The sequence below is a fragment of the Sminthopsis crassicaudata genome, chromosome 4, assembly GCF_048593235.1.
Source record: "Sminthopsis crassicaudata isolate SCR6 chromosome 4, ASM4859323v1, whole genome shotgun sequence".
Lineage (NCBI taxonomy): Eukaryota > Metazoa > Chordata > Mammalia > Dasyuromorphia > Dasyuridae > Sminthopsis > Sminthopsis crassicaudata.
This window is the reverse complement of record NC_133620.1, coordinates 323169912-323190519: the sequence shown is the minus strand read 5'-3', so window position 1 is coordinate 323190519 and position 20608 is coordinate 323169912. Positions and strand designations below refer to the sequence as shown.

Here is a 20608-nt window from a genome sequence, read left to right as displayed (position 1 = left end):
AATCCTGCCTCAAACACTATGTGACTCTTTCTGTGCCTCAGTTTTTTCATTTGTAAAATGGTGGGAGTCATAATAGTATTCACCTCCCATAATTATTGTGAGGTTCACTTGAGATGAGTTCACATTTCCTCTAATGCATTTTACAAAGCATAAACTGCTATGTTAATGCTAGCTTTTAAAAATTATTGCCATGACTATTATCATCATATCATTTATTATTAAAATAGTAAGGGCATGTCACTAAAATATTTTGAATCAGAGTTCTGGACTGAATTTCTGCAGTGTTTTGCACTGGACCATTTTTGTGTCTGCGGGTAGAGACAAATCATTTAAACTTCATTCTGTAAGTTTTCAGTATCCTATGTCAGAATGAGACATAATTATACTTGCCTAGCCCCTTGAAAGGAGCAGGAACATTTAAAAATATGTGCAAAAAGATGTTTTTTCTGACTTTCCTATCTTCACGTTGTTTCCTCCTTTTGTCCTTTTCTCTTTAGAGAATCATAGAATTAAAACTGGGAAAGGGCTTGAGAAGCCATCTAGGCCAAACTCTTCATTAATTGATCTTTCATGCCCAGGTGTACTTCAGGTCAAAGCTGCTCTTGTTAAAAACAACCCAAACTTTGACTTGGCACTACAGCTTTCCTTCTTCCCACAGACATTTCCTGATCTCTCCTCTGTTCTGGACACAGAGCCTGTTTATAGCCTTTCATGGCTATGTCCTCATCAGTTCCTGCTTTTAATGCTTTCCTACTGTGCTGATTGCTTTGGCTCCTCCAAATCTCAAGCAGCCTATCTTGGGCCCTTTCCCAACCTCTCTTTCCCTTTATTTTGGAAAAAAGATTCAAGGTCCTTTATAATTATTTCCCATACCTTATAATACTAACCCTCTGGAAGTCTCTACTCTCACACAAGATTAACTTACTTCACTCCCCTTTAGGGGGTCTTCATAAAACCCTTCTTTCCATACTCTTTTTAGATCTTAACTTAGAACAGGAATTCTTAGCTTTTTTGCTATTTTTGGATTGCTCTTTGGCAATCTGGTAAAGTATATAGGTCCCCTCTTAAAGTATTTTTAAATTTATAAAATTTTTAAAAACAGTTATATAAAGTTTATAAAAAAATCTTTAGGACAAGTTCAAATTAAGATATTAAGAATCTTTAATTTAGAACAATCTTGTCTGCATAATTTAATTGCTTTTTAATTACTTAGATTTTTGGATTCCTTAGTCTTCCTTTCCTCCCTAACTCCTGTCCTTTCAACATTCATGTTGATGTTTCACTCTAATATTATATGACCATGCCCTCCTATCATTATTTCTCTTTTTCTGTGCCTCACTCCTCCTCATGGAGCTCTAGTTCCTCCATCAATCAGTATTTTCTCAGCCCTTGATCTCCCTCAGACTTTGTTTTCCTGTATTCCCATTCTCTATCTATAGTTAACATACCTAGTTATATATTAACATTTACTTGCAAACACTTCACTCCTTTGTCCTCATCCTTTGCTAATATCTAGCCCTGAATTATTTTTCCCATCTACCACCTCAGGTGAACCTCACTAAGACAACTCATTCTTTTTCACTGAATTCCTATATAATTCATCACTTTAAAAAACGATTCTACCTGGGGGCAGCTAGGTGGCTCAGTGGATAGAGCACTAGCCTTGAAGTCAGGAGGACAAGAGTTCAAATTTGACTTGAGACATTTAATATTTCCTGGCTGTGTGACCCTGGACAAGTCACCTAACCCCAATTGCCTCAGCAAAAAAAAACAAACAAAACAACAACAAACCCATTTCTACTGGAGAATATCGTCACGGTTACAAGATTATGTTATGATCAATTGTGATGGACTTAGCTCTTTTCAACAATGAGGTGATTCAAGGCAAGACTTGTGATGAATATGCCATTCACATCCAGGAAAGAACTGTGGAGACTGAATGTGGATCAAAACATAGTATTTTCACATTTTTGTTGTTTTTTTCCCCCTTTTTAGTATTTTTTCCCCATTTGATCTGATTTTTCTTGCGCATATGGAAATATGTTTAAAACTGCACATGTTTGATTTCTATTGAATTGCTTGCTATCTTGGAGAGGAGAGAAGTGGAGAAAGAGAGAGAAAAAATATGAAACAAAAGGTTTTGCAAAGGCAAATATCTTTGCATGTATTTGGAAAAATAAAATACTATTTAAATTTTTAAAAATAAATACAATTCTAAATCTTTTCTCCTGTAGCTTCCCTTATCTTCCTCTTAAACTTGATGGTTTAGCACCTGGACTCTCACTTTACTAAGAAAATTGAGACCATTCTCCACAAGCTCATTCATTCTTTTGTTTCCTTTTTTTTTTTTTTTTTTTTTTTTTTTTTTTTGCTGAGGCCATCAGGGTTAAGTGACTTGCCCAGGGTTGCACAACTAGGAAGTGTTAAGTGTCTGAGGTCAAATTTGAACTTAGATCCTCCTGACTTCAGGGTTGATGCTCTAACCACTGGACCACCTAGCTGCTCCTCTTCTTCTTAATGCCCCTTGATGTCATCATTCATTCTCCCTTTTTTTCTCACTACATACTGGTTTCTTCTTTCCTCCCTTCAAATATGCTTGTCTATTCTTAAAAAATATTCTTAAAAAAAGAATATTCTTTTTTTATTCTATTCTTTAAAAAAAAAAAAAGCCTTCACTAAAAGCTGTTGTTCAATTGACTTTTTACCCCATTTGGGTTTTTCTTTGTAGACATGTTTTGCCTTTTCCTTTTCCAGTTCATTTTACAGATGAGAAAACAGAGGCAAACAGGGTTAAGTGACTTGCCCACAGTCACAGCTTTTAATTGTCTGAGGCTGGATGTGAATCTTCTTGACTCTAGACCTAGAGATCTATTCACTGCACTACTAAACTGCCCTTGATAAAATCTACCATTTCCCTCAGTCTTGGAGTATGCATCTGTCCTCATGATTTCAGCCAAACTCTTTTTTATTATAATAGCTTTTTTTATTTTTCAAAATATAGTCAATGGTAGTTTTTAGCATTTACCCTTGCAAAATTTGTGTTCCAAATTTTTTCTCTCTCCCTTCCCCTGTCCTCTCACCTAGACAGCAAGTAATCAATATAGAATAAATGTGCAGTTCTTCTATACATATTTCCACAATTATCATGTTAATCTAAACTCTTAAAGAAAAGTTGTCTATGTTTGTTTCCTCCACTCCCCCTTCCCAAGTACTCCTCAATCTTTTGTAATTTGGTTTTTCACCTCATCATTCAACTGTAACCACCCTACAATTACCCATAATATCTTGATTGTCAAATATGATGCTGATTTTTCTCAGCCCTTATTTTTCTTTACTTCCCTCCCCCTTATCTTGGATAATCTCCACTCTCTCTTCTATCCACAGCTCTGTCTCTTTCAACTGCATGATCTCCCTCTCAAGTTAAGCTCATCACCTTTAATCTCCTCTCGATGCAATTAACTCAAGCCCTGAGTGACATTACCTCCCTCAGTCTCCTCTCCCCTCTGACTGGAGGGCTGTAGGTTAGAATACTGAGCTCCTCCCAGTGCCTTCCTTTATGGAGGGCAGTAACTGGTCTTTGGGGGTTCACTCAATTTTATATATATTGCTTCACTTGGTTTCAACTTCATGAATCAAGATGATCTCTATTAAGTATACCCTTAAAATGAACATATCTGATTGAATTCGAATAGAGTAATACCATTGAACAAAGAATAGACCACAACTACAGGTGACCCTTAAAAGATACAGTCTGGGACCAATCTTGAAGAGTTTGACCACTGCTGTGAAGGAGGAAGAAGAATTTTTTTTTTTTTTCTCCTTGTCTTCTATGCAATGGTGTCTAGTACTGGAGACAACTAGAGATTTCTCACCTAGCAATTGGAGAGACCATAAATCCCTTGGTTTACTCCCTAATTCTCTACCCCACCTGTGGGCCACACCCTCAGCCCTACTCATACTTCCTTTTGCATATTGTCTTTCTCAGTTAGATCATAAACTTTTTGAGGCAAGGGACTGTCTTTCTTATTTATTAATTGTATCCTCAGCATTTCACACATATTTCCTGGCACAGAGGAGTCACTTAATAAATGTTTATTGAATTTGAAATTCGTGACACAATTCTTTTCTGGTTCTTATCTATTATTCTGTCCTTTTTTCCTTTCTTTTGCTTGTTTTTCATCTAGAGCATACTAGTTCACACTAATCTCTGAGGTGCTATCTTGGACCCTCTTTTTTTCTTCTCTTTTTGTCTCTCATTTCATGACTTCATCAGCTTCCCAGAATTCAACTAATTTCTCTGTGACAATGCTTCTCAAACTTAATTTGTCTAAAGCAGAATTGATTATCTTAACTTATAATTAAGGACACTACCCTCCTACTCCCCATGACCTGCAACTTCAGTGTCATTGCCAACTCTTCATCCTCATTTACTCTAAATATCTAATCTGTTGTCACATCTGAATACATTTACCTTTATAACACTACCCCATTCATGCAGGCCCTCATATTTTCAGTTTGGCCCATTACAGTGGCCTTTTAGATGGATAAGTCTGTCCCCATTCCAGTCCCTGCTCTACTTACTAGCCAAAGTTATGTTCCTGCTCTACTTTACTTGCCAAAGTTATCTTCCTGAAATGCAAATCTGACCTATCCCCTCTCCTCTCAATAAAGACCATTCATTCTCTTCACCTCCATGATCAAATATAAAATCCTCCGTTAGATTTAGATTCTCCATAACATATGAACACTTTGCTTATATATTGCTCCTCTATAACCATTCTGTGATTCAGTTATATTTGCCTAGTTGTTTTTCCTCAAATATAATCCTCTATCCCTGTGTATTTGTTTTATAATTTTGTATTTACTATTTTATTCCCCCAATTACATATAAAAATAATTTTAGCATTCATTTTTGTCAAACTGACTATGTATGTGTATTATCTATACTGTACCCCCCATGCCTGAGAAGGTTTTCATTCCTTCCTCACTTTTACTTACTTTCCTAGCTTCCTTTCTAATTCAGTTTTAATCTGGCTTTCTATAGAAGGCTTTCCCTGGTAACCCCTATCCTATCCTTCCCTGTTTTATTTTATTTTCAATTCATAGAAGAAAACAAGCATTTTCATGATTCAGTTCAATAAAAAGATGATTGTACATGAAACTGTATAACTTGCTGTAATGTTTGGTTGTATGGAATACTATTATGCCATAATAAATAATGAACTCAATGATCTTAGAAAAGTGTGGAAAGACTTGTATGAAATGATAGAGTGAAGCAAACAGAAGCAAGAAAATATTGTATACAATAACCTTCCCCACTTCTAGCTCCTTCCCTTTTATTAAGTTTACTCTGAAAATGAACATATCTGATTGAATTAGAATAGTGTAATATCGTTGGACAAAGAATAGTCCATAACTACTGATAACCATTAAAAGATACAGTGTAGGACCAGTCTTGGAAAGTTTGATTGCTACTGTGAAGGGGAAGGAAGGGATTTTTTTTTCTCCTTATCTCCTATGCAATGGTGTCTAGTACTGGAGACTTCCCTAGAAAGAGACTTCTCATTCATCAGTTGGAGAGTCAGTTTGAAAAAAGATGCTTTCTAGATATAGAAAGATAGTCTTGAGTCTGGAACTTCAAGGAAGTGAACCTCTATTGGCAAAGAAGAGAGACAATTAAGGACTCAAAAGCCAGCTTTTTTAGCTGATCGTAAAATTGTTCAGAGAAGCTGACCTTGGCAACCAGCTGAACAAAACACCCAGGACAGCACAACACTGCATCCCAGGCAGGAACAGTGTGAGGACTCTCTGAGGAGTGAAAGGACATCAAGCCCCTACAGGGCCAGACTTGTTAGTTGCCTTGAGCACATGTTGTTTCTAATATATGTGTATCCCTCACTCTACCAATGAGCTCTAAATTGCAGCTCTCTTCTCACAGATGCTGTGTGTACTTGTGGAAAATAATACTCAAGATTTCTGTAGAGAATGTTTTACTGCTATTTTTTTTTAAACTATGCCACTTTAGTTAATACATTTTGCCAAGAGCTAATTGTATACACTTGTTGACTATTAATGGTAAGCACCTGGGGTACTTATGATCTATAGTTTTTTTGGAGTGTTCACTGGCAGGGTAATTAGGTTCTAGAGTGCCAGTCATAGAATCAGGAAGCTCTAGTTCAAATTTTACTTCAGAAACTCACTAGCTGTGTGACCCTGAGCAAGTCACTTAACCATGTTTACCTCAGTTTCCTAAGTTATAAAATGAGTCAAAGAAGGAAATGACAAACCATTCTAGTGTCTTTGCCCAGAAAACTTCAAATGGGGGTCACAGAGGGTTGGACACAAGTGAAAGCGACTGAACAATAGCATTTATATATGTTTATGTATGTGTGTGTGTCCTGACAAAATTTAACTTCCTTGAGAATAGGGACTAATTCATTGCTTATCCTTATATCTTTAGCATTTGATATACTGTGTAGCACATAATAGTACTTAGTAAATAATCAGGATTTGGTTGATTCCTTAGGTCCAATTTTTACCCTTTCAGGTAGGTCTGACACCATTTGACTAGAATTCTGACTTGGAGAACCTTCTGTTTAGAAGCTCTCTTAAAGTCTATATTTTCAGTTACTTAAAAAACTAAATTTTTTTCACCATAGAACATTATGTGGAAATAATACTTTCTTTACAAAACAGGGATGTAGCGGATGTGACTAATGGTGCTAAAAACCTCTTCAGGAAAAATTGTGGGTTAGAAATTGACCAGAACTAATGAATCATCAAGCATTTATTAAGCTCTTACTTTTTCTTTGTTATTTCTTATTAAGATTTCATTATTTATGTTATTAATTTCTAGCAATTATTGCTTAGTAGTTTTATTGATTTCATTAAATAATTAAGCTATTATTTGTTTTATCATTTATTAAGCTCATGACTAGCATATCTGCCAAGTACTGTGTTGAGCACTGAGGATAAAAAGAAAAAATACATTAAAGGAACTTGGATTCTGGTGAACAAGTCTGTCTAATAAATGTATGTGTGTGTGTATGTGTGTTTGTACATATTTATTTTTTATTACAAGATACATGCATATAAGGTAATATATTAGTTTTAGTCTTGAAGAAAAGCAGAATTTTAAGACATGGAGATCAGGAGAAAGATCATTCCAGGCATAAGGGACAGTCATTGAAGAGGACAGAGACGGAAGATAGAGCATCATGAATAGGAAACAGGTGTGGGCTATCCAATCCAAGGGGTGATGTGAGGAGAAGAATGGGTAATGCTGTAAAGATAGGAAGAGACCAAATGTAAAAAGCTTTAAATGCCATACAGAGAAATTGGTCTTTGAACCTAGCAGTAATAGGGAAGCACGAGTTTATCAACTTAAGGGAAGTAAATCAGACCTGTACTTTAAGAAAAATCACTTTGACAATTGTATAGGAAGCAACTTGAGTTGTGCAGACCAATTGGAAAGCTTTTTCAGTAATCCAGGTAACGAGAGAGATAATAAGAACTTGACCTGGATGGTCATTATCCAAATGGAAAGAAGATCCTATAGGAGAAATGTGGGGATTACATGACAGGTGGCTGTCAGAATGATGACTTGTGGATGACTTTTGAGATTGTAAACCTGGGTGACTGGAAGGATAGTGATACTGTAACAATAATAAGGAAGTTAGGTTAGGAAGAATGGATTTGTGGGGAATGATGATGAGTCCTGTTTTGGACATATTGAGTTTGAAATCTATGGGACATCGAATTGAAAGTAGCCAACATACAATTAATAATAAAGGATGAATGATACAATACCTTTCTCCCTCTTCCTACCCAGGGGAAAAGATAGCCAACCCAATGAAAGACCTTTGTTTCTTCTTAAATGTTATAAAATTACAAAGGAATAAAAAGTGATTGTGGTTGGTCTTGTGGTATTTCAAGGATTAAAAATCAGCACTTAAATAAACATAATTAAGCATGCTCAGACCAGCCTGGACTGCCATAAGGAAAGATTGATCTTTCTTTTTTGTCAAGCTTCTATGAAAAAAAAAAAAAAGAGAGAGAGAGAAAAGAGAAAAGAAAGAATGTTCAGTAGATCTAGAAATAACCTAGAAAATAAAATTGGCCCATCTCCAACTCCTACAATCACGACCATCACCTTCCACCCACCAGATGAGTTTTTAATAAAGAATCCTCAAAAGAGACACTTCCATAAAATAAGCTATCATCAGATATTCAAGAAGCAGTAAGGCCTACCATAGATAGAGAGTAAGGAAACGGGGTACATCTCACCACTGACACAGGCAATGGTTGTTGTGATTTGGCAAGTTGCTTAATTTTTCTGTGCCCTAGAAACTTTTCAAAACCATAATTTGAAGAGACAATGCTGACCCATTAGGGAATTCTTTATCAGAGAAACCACAGGTGTAATCACTAACACTGTTACCATAAAATGCCAAACTAAGACTAAATATTTTATAAGTGAAAAGCCTAAATACTGAAACTGTTGCTCAAAAAGTAAATTCATTGGTAGGGTACACTGTATTTATTCATGACTTTAATTATTTAGAAGAGGGAGAAAACCTGGTGAAATTGATCATTTACAGTGAAACGTTACTATTTAATGAAAACCTCAGGATGGATTGATGGGATTACTGAGGGTAGATTAAATTAAGCTTGGAATCATATTATGCATTACATAGATACATCTATCCACTCCATACTGTCTACAACAGTGGACAGTCATCACCCTACCTACCACTCACCCCCACATAATACTGATACTTTAACAAAAGGGAAGGTCATACTTTTTTTTTTTAATGATAGCTTTTTTGTTTTCCAAATGCATGTAAAGAAAAATGTTTGTTGCAGCCCTTTTTGTAGGGGCAAAGAACTAGAAACTGATGTCCATCAGTTAGAGAATGGCTGAATAAGTTATGGCATATGAATGTTATGGAACATTATTGTTCTATAAGAAACAATCAGAAAGGCCTAGAGAGACTTAAATGAACTGATGCTAAGTGAAGTGAGTAGAACCAGGAGAACTTTGTACACAGCAACAGCAAGATTATATGTTGATCAATTCTGATGGACATGGCTCTTTTCAGCAATGAGATGATTCAAACCAATTCCAATGGTCTTGTGATGGAGAGAACCATCTGTACCCAGAGAGAAGTCTGTGGGGACTGAGTGTATCACAACGTAGTTTCACAACATAGTATTTTTACTTTTTTGTTATTGTTTGCTTAAATTTTTTTTCTTTCTCATTTTTTCCTTTTTGATCTGATTTTTCTTGTACAGCATGATAATTATGGAAATATGTATAGAAGAATCGCACATGTTTAACATATATTGGATTACTTGCTGTCTAGAGGAGAGATGCTGGGAAGAGGTGAAAAATTTTAGAACACAAGGTTTTGCAAGGGTGAATGTCAAAAGTTATCTATGCATATGTTTTGAAAATAAAAAGCTTTAATAAAAAATAAACAAATAAATGAAAACCAAAATACATGCAAAGATAGTTTTTAGCATTCCCCCCTGCAAAATCTTGTGTTCTAAATTTTTCTCCCTCTCATCCCCTGCCCCTAGATAGCAAGTAATCCAATATATGTTAAACATGGGCAATTTTTCTACGTATATTTCCACATTTATCATACTGCATAAGAGAAATTAGATCAAAAAGGAAAAAACTGAGAAAGGAAAAAAAGCAAGCAAACAATAACAAAAATGGTGAAAATATTATGTTGTGATCCACATTCAGTTCTCACTGTCCTCTTTCTAGATGCAGATGGCTCTCTTACATCTATTGGAATTGGCCTGAATCAAGGTTATACTTTTTAAAAAATTAATTAATTTTATTCTGAACATAAAAAATAAAACAGGCATTTTCTTAACATAATAGAATAGAAAAAAAGATGATTGCACATGAAATTGCAAATCTGATATATACAACTTGCTATTCCTTTTTAGATAGATAATAAAGTTTCCATGTAACTTTCTTTTTTTTCTTTCCTTTTTTTCTCCCCTCCCTTCTGCCTAGACACAATGTATATGTAAACTCATTTTATATACATAAGAAAATAAATAATTCCCCAGCTGATATGTGGTCAAAGTCTAGGAACATGCAGTTTTCTCTTTATTGGTTCTTTCTTTGACATCACTTTTCTAGTAGTGGTGATGGGAGTCATGCTGTGTTACCCACACTTTTTAGTAACAGTGAAGTTTTGAAGACGCAAATTTATGTAAGAGTTAGTCATGTTGGGAGCACATTTCAAAAAACAGAATTTTGTCTCTCTCTTTTTTTTTTTTTTTTTTACATGAAGCTAATTATTAGGTTATTCATCTCCCAACCTCTTCTCTGGACCCAGGCTTTCAATGAACTAATCCCTTTTAGAAACAACAGGGTACATGGTAGCAAAGGAGTTGCCATGAGTGACAGCATGAGACTTGTAGTCAGGATAACCTGAGTTCTAATCCTACCTTAGATTCTGAGCAAGTAACTTAACCTTCCCAAGAGCTCTGCTTCCTTATCTTAATAAGACTAGATTAGAGGACCCCCAATGTCCCTCTAAACACTTAAAAGGATGTCATGTTGCAGCAAACATTGTGCATAGCATAGCAGGTGAGAGTCAGGAATAGTCCTGTCAATTACAAGCTATTGCATCTGAATGTTTTCATCTATGTGATCCTTACCTGTCATTGCTCATCATCTCTTCTGGCTTCATTTCCTCAGTGAACACGCATTTGTATGGTCTCAGTTATGTCGTTTTCTGACCTCTTATTTCTAACTGATCTTTAGATGGTATAGTCTGCAGCTCCTGGTTTTTAACTCTTGACTTGCTGTTTTCTCAGGAAAATTAGATGGTACAGTGGATCAAGTGCTGGGCCTGAAGTCAGGAAAATCTGAATTCAAATTTAGGCTCAGATACTTGCTGTGTGATCCTGGTCATGTCACTTAACCTCTTTTTGCTTCTGTTTCCTTATCTGTAAAATGGGGGTGATAATAATATCTATATCCCAGTGTTATTATAAAGGTCAAATGAAATAAAAATGTTAAAATTCTTAGCACAGTACCTGTAAGATGAGTGATATATACATGTTAACCACTATTATTTATTATCTTATTATTCTACTTGGGATGCTACTTGGATGATAAAACCCATTCTTATCTCTGTTCCCAATTCCAGAGTTTGGGCATCTTTCTCCAGATTGCTGAGTAAGCACATCAAGACTGTCTCAGTCTTGAAGTCTGCTGCTAAATGTGAACCCGTATTAACGATGACTTCCACAACTCAAGAATAAGATGCAACAATCTTAGTCTCATTAACCATGAGTTTTTACCTAATTAGCTAGATTTGGGGTATATTTAATGAGAGACCACCTCTTTCCTTTCTCTGAACACTCTCTATTGCCATCAAGTTTAGGGAGTGTTTGTTTATTGAAATAAGAACAAAGCAAATTTGGATTAACTTCAGGAATGATAAAGATTCTCTCATCCTTGCCTGAAATGAGTCCAAGTAATTCTTCACATCATCTTCCCCCACCTTTTTTTTAAACATAGTCTGAAAAAAATCAAAGAAATGTTGTACACACACTGTTCTGGAGCAGGCCTGGTTCACTGCACCCTGAAAATTTATGATTGGGATTAGATCAAAATAAAATACCCCTATATCATCTCTAACAACTGACAAAGAAGTTGATAACACAGAAAAGATATTTATCAAGAATTCAGCTGTGTTTTTATTTAGGTGCAACTTCTCTCAGCTTTTGCTTTGACCATAGTAGTCTACTATGCAGAGCCTGAGCAATGAGCTGATTCCTGTACTTTTGTATTTAGGGGACTAAGAATTTATATCAATAGTTTGAGATTTCATTTCTTGGATTTTCTCATTTTTTCTTCCAATTTAATTTTTATTTAATTTTTCTTAATTTCATGTAAATAAAAAAAATTTAACTTTGTTTTAAAAAAATTTTTTTTTGAGTTCTATGTTCTCTTCTTCTCCCCTCATTAAAAAAAGGCAAGTTTCTGGATAAATTTTCTTTTCTTTTTTTTTTTTTTTTTTAATTCATTTTTCCAAATTATCCCCTCCCTCCCTCCACTCCCTCCCCCCTATGGCAGGTAATCCCATACATTTTACATGTGTTACAATATAACCTAGATACAATATATGTGTGTAAATATCATTTTCTTGTTGCACATTAATTATTAGCTTCCGAAGGTATAAGTAACCTGGGTAGATAGACAGTAGTGCTAACAATTTACATTCGCTTCCCAGTGTTCCTTCTCTGGGTATAGTTATTTCTGTCCATCATTGATCAACTGGAAGTGAGTTGGATCTTCTTTATGTTAAAGATTTCCACTTCCATCAGAATACATCCTCATACAGTATTGTGGTTGAAGTGTATAGTGATCTTCTGGTTCTGCTCATTTCACTCAGCAACAGTTGATTTAAGTCTCTCCAAGCCTCTCTGTATTCCTCCTGCTGGTCATTTCTTACAGAGCAATAATATTCCATAACCTTCATATACCACAATTTACCCAACCATTCTCCAGTTGATGGACATCCATTCATCTTCCAGTTTCTAGCTACAACAAAAAGAGCTGCCACAAACATTTTGGCACATACAGGTCCCTTTCCACTCTTTAGTATTTCTTTGGGATATAATCTCTGGATAAATTTTCAATAAAATTTTCATTATCTTTAAAAAAATTTTTTTTTAATTTAAAAAAATTTTTGTTTCATTGTTTTTTAAAAGAAATTCTAAATTTAAAGAAATTCTAGGCTGTATTGTATATAGATCTTGCTTCTACAACATCCCAGCCCATGATGGCAAGATGGTAAAGATCCTCTATAGGCTCTTTCAACTTAAAGGGCCTTAGAACTGTGCATCTTCAGTTGAGGATACTAGAAGCCTGGCTTGAGCGGTATTGAATGTAGTATATCTGAAAGAAAAACAAAAGCAAAACAACAACAACAAATCAAAAACCAATGTAATGTGGCCCTCCAAAGGAATGAATATGGAAGAGATTCAAACCTTTGCCTCCTTTCTTCCTGCAAAACATGATGGGAGACCTTTATGGTTCAGAATGGGTTTCTCAGTATAAAATAATGATGATGTGAAGTAATTAGGAACTAGATGCAAATAATGACACTTCTGGCATACTTACAGTTCCTATTGAAGGTTAGGGTCTTCTCTATTAAGTTAGCTAAGAGGCACTGAGCTTGCCATGTACTATCCCCTTGTACCATGGATATCTAGCTTTGATACCAAATCCTTATTAGAAAAATCGAATGACAAAGTTTTCCCCCAATATAATGCTACTTTTCTTATCCTACATGGATTAGTTTTGTTTATGCAGTAATTTTTCAGTTTTTTTATTATCAAAATGATCAGTTTTGTGTTTTGTGATTGCCTCTGTTTTTTTTTTTTATTTTCTAAAGAATTTTATATTTTGCCTGTAGCTGTGAGAGGTAAATGATTGCCTTCTATTCTAATTTATTTGTAGTCTGATCTTCAATATTGAATCATTTATCCATTTAAAATATATTGTTGAATATGATGTAAAGTATTGGTCTAAGCCTATTATCTGCCAGACTGCTTTCTAGATTTCCCAGCAGATTTTATCAAATAGGGAGTTCTTTCCCAAACACTTTATCTTTTCTGTTTTATCGAATCCTAGGTCATTGAGTTCCATCGTTTCTGATTTCCCCTTTTCTAGTCTGTTTCATTGATTTACCTTGCTATTTTTTAATCAATAAGATACGGCTTTGTCTACTGCTAATGCTACTGTTTTATAATAGATTATGAGGTCTAAATAATAATTCATCCCTACCTCTTTTCATTATTTATCTTTATATTTTAGATATTTTGTTTTTCCAGATGAGTTTTCTTATTATTTTTATTAAGTTTTGTAAAGTGGCTTCATTATCTTTTAAGAAAAACTATTGTAGCATTTGTGGGGGTTGTTGTTTCCACAATACACAGTATACCTGGATGTCAGGAAATCATATCCTCTCTTGTTTTTAATGGATGAGATGTAGAGATGTAGCATGGGTAAGGGAATTTGGAGCCACTTGGATAACTTAACCTTATTATGCCAGTTAATGCTACTTGGAAAAAATAACATATGAACAGCATATTCTTTACCTATAAAATTTAGCAAATTCTGAGGAATCTCTTGAGCACATTAGTAGAACTTATGTGGGCAATCTATAGAAGAAGATCATCACAGAATCCCTCAAGAGATGACCCTCAGAAATTGGTGAAATATAACCAGACAGAAGTTCATGGGGAACATTTGCTAGATATTTTACTAGACTGCAAATTTTAAGTTATTCAGCAATGTGAAGTGCTGACTGAAAAACTTAAGAATCATAAGTAGAATGTAAGTTTACCTAGGGCAGGAATTACTTCATTTTTGTTTTTGCATTCACAATACCTAGGATAATGCTTTACGTCTGTGCTTAAAAATTATGATTGAATTGATTCATATTTTGCCTTGTGTCAAGAACTTTAGGGCTCAGTGCAACCAATACAGCCTCAACAACAGCAGAAAAGTCTAGAGAAACTCATCATTTATAAGAAATTCTTATTCTCAAAAAAAAATAAAGACACCAGTGCAACTGGATACAGAGCTCTTAAGACACCTCATTAACCCTTTAAATGTATAGAGTGCCTAGTAGGCATTTAATGGTGGCAAGCTCTGGGGCAGGGAGGGGAGGGAAGAAAAAAAAGGAAAAAAAGAAATTTTCACAAAAATTTAGTTGTATATTTGAAAGGAATAGCAAATTGTCATAGTAGATTTGCAGTTGCATAGGCAATCATCTTTTTTTATTGTACTATGTTATGAAAATGCTTATTTTATCCCATAAATTAAAAATATTATATATATGTATATATATACATATAATAATATAATATAATAATAATACATATATATATATAAAGGGATTCTTATTCTTCTTATTCTATTTGGCTTTTGTATAAAGCACATGACCCCAGCAGACACATTTTTAGGATAAGGGTGTCTCATTTCTATAACCTATTTGATATTGAGTGCATATAATCATTTAAACAGTTTACAGCATTAAACAATACTTTTATTTTTTGGTCCTTTGGAAAATTATACAACTATTTTTGGATTTGGATATACAACTAGTTTTGGATAGCTATAAAAAATCATTTGTGGGGGCAATTAGGTGGTGGCTAAGTGGATAAAGCACTGGGCCCTGGAGTCAACAAATCTGGTCTCAGATAACTTGACATTTACTAGCCATGTGACCTTGTTTTTGACTTTGGGGTAACCCTAGTTATCTTGAAGAAAACAACAAGGAAGAAAGGAAGAGAATAAGGAAGGAAAGGAGGGAGGAAAGGGAAGAAGGAGAGAAAAGAGGAAGAGAAGAAGGGAGGAAGGGAAAGAGGAAAGAATGAAAGAAGGGAAGGAGGAAGACCGGAAGGAAGGGAAGAAAAGAAGGAGAAAGGAAGAAAGCAAGGGAGAGAGGAAATCATTTGTGAAAACCTACTGATGAAAACGTCTAAAAATTTAATTGGAAATCTTGGGAGATATTGAATTCCTCACCACTGGAGGTTTTCAAGTAGAGCTTAATTGATCTGTTAAGAAACATTTTTTTAACACACTTATTACATTCCAGGTTCTCTGCTAAGCACTGGGAATACAAAAAAGGTCCAATGACAGTACCTATTCTCAAGCTTCTAGTTTAGTTGCACAGGTGTCATGGAGAAAGTTCCTGTTCAAATATGAGCCAACCTAGGTGAACTCTTGAGACCCTTTACCAATCTAAGATGGTATTATTCATTGGTATTTACTACCACCAAGCACCACTAGAGTGGAGATTCTGTGATTATACCTAAGAGTTAGAGGATATTCTGGCTAACTTTATGATTGTGCTTACTAAGCTAATAAGACTTTTTATTATTCTTCAAGTTATAAATTAATCATCTTAGGAGTCATATGGTAAGGGAATGAAATATGACCTCCACTCTATAAAGAATACTGAATATTCAAGGTGGCATGTGAGGCATTTGTAGTTAGGAAAGTTTGTTTCCCCAGAAATGAAGCAACATGATCAGGAAGAAAAGATCACCATGTTGGAAACATGCTAGGAACTAAATTGTTGTTTTGGAACATGGCTAGGGTAGGGAGCAGGTACAACTAGGTAGTTGCTTCCAGGTAGGAAATGAGTTAAGGAAGGGCATATAGCAATATAGATAATGGAAGATAACACAGTTTGAATTGGAGACAGTCCATCAGGTATAGAGCCAAGTGGCTCTTATCTAGTAGATCAGATATATTTCAGAGGAAGCAGTCTAGCACCATGGATAACTCTCTGGGTGAGACGAGCTATCCTGACAAAATACTAGATCTGATCAGTATATTTTATACTGGAAGCCTAACTGAAGCTTTTATATTTAGAACCTAATTAAGTATATTAAAATTATTTTGATTCTCTAGTTAGATTTTACTTATTTAGGTATTAGTTAAAGTTAGACTTTGCCTATTAAATTTCTCCCCTTTGGCTGGGTAATGAATCTCATTCAATTAATTAATTAAGTGTAAGGAAAGATGAGTTGTATTCTGGGGGAGAAATATAGCATGTATATAATTAAGTATATAGAAGAGACTGGATCTATGATTTCACTGGTACAAAGAATTCCTAGGTAATTAAACTCCCTTAAACATGGCTAGTAAACATCTTCTTTTCCACTTGTCAATCTTTAAAGATCTCTAGAATGTTGGCTGTTTATCTGACCTTTCTAGGGTACCACAGTCTTTGTGATTGAATGATGATAATTCTTTAAGCAGTCTTACTTTTGGATAGTTAAATATAATAAAAATAATTTATGGGTGGAGAGAACATAGAAGTAATTGACAACCCATCAGTAATGTTGAAGAGGAACTCCTGTCTAGAATGAGAAGTGAGTTAGGGTTATGCACTGCAACTAAGGATTCTCTTTGTAAATTCCTGTATTTGACAACAAAATTTTCTACAAATGAGTGTTATCATTGTGTCTCACTAGAGAAAGGAAAAGAGGAGAAAGCCCATATACAACTTAAATGTTGTTTATTAAAGAATATTCTTTATAGTTAGCTAGAGATGGATGCAACATCTTATAAATTTTCATCCATATTTGAATAGTCATATAGCAGCTAGAACAATGCCTTCCCTGCTTTCCTGTTTCAAACAAGTAAAGCCTCATTTCTTATAGGTATTAAGAAGTGCTACTTCCTTTTGGATGTTCAGGAATGTCCTTGATGGCTAGTAAAATATTATCTGTTTTCTGTGTTTCTGGATCTATGTTTGGAGACATTTGAAAGCAATAATTGATTCAGGGAGATGAAAAGATGGAATTGAAATCAATTCATAAGCATTTATTAAGCACTTCTGTGTGGCAAATATTATACCAGGTGTTGGGAATATAAAGATAAAAATGGAATGGTCTCTGCCTTTCAAGAAGCTTATAAAATGAAGATTAAAAGATATCATTGGCAATTTTTCTGAATTTAATGAGTTAGTTGAAAACAGATATGAAGGATATTACTTTTGATCTCAAGGGCCTTTTGGGCCTAGGTAGACACTAACCTGTGAAGTTATAATTAGGAAAACAAGGACAAACCTTTTCAGTTATTTCAGGTTTAAAAGCAAAAGAATTAAGAACCAGTTAAAAGCATATGGAAAAACAAAGTATCAAATTAATGTGCACATGAATTCTCCTTGGAAATTCTGTCTCTAAATCTTTTGGCCATTGTCAATCAACACTTAACAGCATTTATTAACTTACTGTTGTGCCAGGCACTGGGCTAAGCCAGGAACAAAACTCTGGGTGGTTTTCTCAAATAAGTATCCGGAACCTCTTATGGAGTTGCTTATTATTTTCTTTCTTAAGAAGCTACATGTGAATGCTAATTCAGATTTTACAGGAGAAGTAAAAAGTCTTCTAAAATATAAAGTTCTTTGCAAGAGAAGAAAGATCTAAATTATTAATATAGCTCTGTTCAAAATGTGTGCACTCATGTTACATATTTTTCTACCAAATAATTTCAATTCATTTACATTCCCCAGAAACACATGAATTCACAGAATTCCAAGAGGAATATATATATCCTTATACAATCATTACAAAGACCATAGAAACCAAAAACCATGCACTAGAAAAGGAATCATTATTTTTGTGGATCTTACAACAAAGAGGTCTAAAGATCCCTTCAACTCCCAAGATTTTAATTTATTTACCTCTTAAGTTAGGCAAAGGATAAAGGGCAGAAACTCAATCTAAATGATTCTGGAGACTAAAGGTGACTTTATGGTGAGATTAAAGACATTTAGAAAGATGAATGGTAAAAGCAAAGACAAATCAAATGTCTTGTAATATGCCTTTTTCCATCTTGAAAACATTTCTTACAACATGAATCCCCTGCAAGGTTATAGGTAATGATAGGGAACTTTCATAATTCTCTAAGAGCTTTTGGCATCCAGATAATATAAAAGAACTATATTTTCTTTTTTTTTTTATTTTTCTATTTCTTTTCTTTTTCTTTTCTGTTTTATTGATTGTGTTTCCTTTTAAAATTACATAGATATGTAGATACAGATCACTCCCACTTCTTGAGAGTTCTCTTGTAGCAAAGATAGAATAAAATTAATAATACACTTTCATCTGAAAATACATTTGACATTTAATATCTGTAGGATTCCCTCCTTATCTATTAGAAAAAAAATTAATAAATTAAAAATCTTTTCTTTCCCTCTCATCTAGTCCCCATCTCATTTAAAAAAATAGAAAAGAAAAATTCTTGTAACAAATAAGCAAAATCTGGCAAAACAAATTCTTCCAATGGTTGTACATAAAAATATACATGTCTCATTTTGAACTTTAAATCTACCACCTCTCTGTAATGGATAGAATGTTTCATCATTGATCCTCTGCAATTGTGAAGGGTCATTATATTAGTCATAGTTGCCATAGCTTTGAAAGCTACTTGTTTTCACAATGTCCTTTGTCACTGTATCAATTATTCTCCTGATTCCACTCATTTCATTTTTTAAAAGTCAGTTTATAGAAGTCTTCAAAAATTGCTACATTTTAAAATATTGATATTATAATATTGTTCTGGTTCTACTCACTTCACTTTGCATCAATTTGTTTTTCCGTGTCTTTTTTTGAAATCATTTTCCCCTCATTTCGTACAGTGCAATAAACCCTATCAATTTTATATACTTCAATATGATAAAAAAAATTATGGAACTTATTCAACCATTTCTCAATTTTGGGGCATCCTTTAGTTTCCAGGGTTTGGTTTCTTTTTTTTTTTGGTTGGTTTTGGTTTTTTGAATGTAACAAAAAGAGTTGTAAATATTTTTGTACACATAGGACTGTTTGCTCTTTCATCTCTTTTGGGAATAGGCCTACCAAGTAGTGGCATAATGAGATTAAAGTTACTGTTCAAGAACTTTTTTGTATTCTTCCCTGAAAAGTTACTTTTTTTAAAGCATGAGGAAGATCATGTCTCTATATCAGTAGGTTCTTCACTCTTTCTTGCATGTTATAATTCATTCTTGGCACTCTGGTGAAACCTATAAATGACCCCTTTTCAGAAGAATTTTTTTTCAAAATTTAAAAAAATAAATTGGAGGCAACTAGGTGACGCAATGGATAGAGTGTTAGTCATAGAGTCAGAAAAACTCAATTTGAGTGAGTTCAAACAATAGTAAAAATAAGATATACAGGTTTTCAAAAGAAACCAATGATGTTGGAATGCAATGGTCGGTATATTAGAAAAAAATTTAATAGGTCACAGGTTAAGAATTCCTGCTTGAAACATTTATTTTCAGTTAATATTGATAAGGTATGAAGAGCTCTCCTGATAAAGATTGCTTGCTTTTACCTAAGTAGGAAAATTTTTAGGAGAAATCTATTCTTTTGAAGTGTGTTTAGAATCACCACACCTCTGTTTGATGTCACAATAAACATTGTTGATATGTTTTCTTCTGTTGTTATTTCATAGTTGTACCAAATGACTCAGATACCTTTACTAAATCAGACAAATATATTCAAATGATATTCTGTTTTGTTTATAAGGCCAATCAGTTGTCTAATTGTAATTCTTCTTATTCACAGATACACAGATTTTAGCCAATTGATAGTTGATGGATGGCTTACCTCTTCCTCTTTATGGTAACAATCCAGCAAACATTTGTGGAAATATTAGCTTTGGCAAGCTTTTTATTCAAATTCTCTCACTTTACTTTACTTGAGCATTTCTGAAACCTTTATATTTCCAAGAAAATTTAGCCATTTTAAAGTTAGGAGAGCAGAGGGAAAAAAAAGTACTTCTTTAAGGACCATTTTTAAATTATTTAGGATTTTTAATGCAAATCATTCACACTTACTTGAAAATAGATTCAGCAGAGAAAAGTGCTTAAGGAAATGTTTTTTTGGGGGGATGAAATAAATGCTTTTGGAGAGGAGATTAGAGCAAAAGATCTTTTTTTTTTCTTTTTTTGTTTACAATATAGGGGAATCCAAATTATTTTTTGTTATGGCTAAGCAGGGGCTGGTTAATGCAAATTTGTAACAACATGATTCTATAAGC

The 20608-nt window shown here is 34.1% G+C and overlaps 1 protein-coding gene across 1 annotated transcript in view; it reads left to right on the top strand.

Moving 5' to 3' along the window:
* The window catches only part of PITPNC1 (phosphatidylinositol transfer protein cytoplasmic 1), a 355282-nt gene that overhangs the window by 172088 nt on the left and 162586 nt on the right, over nt 1-20608 (top strand). The gene's annotated exons all lie outside the window — the stretch shown is intronic.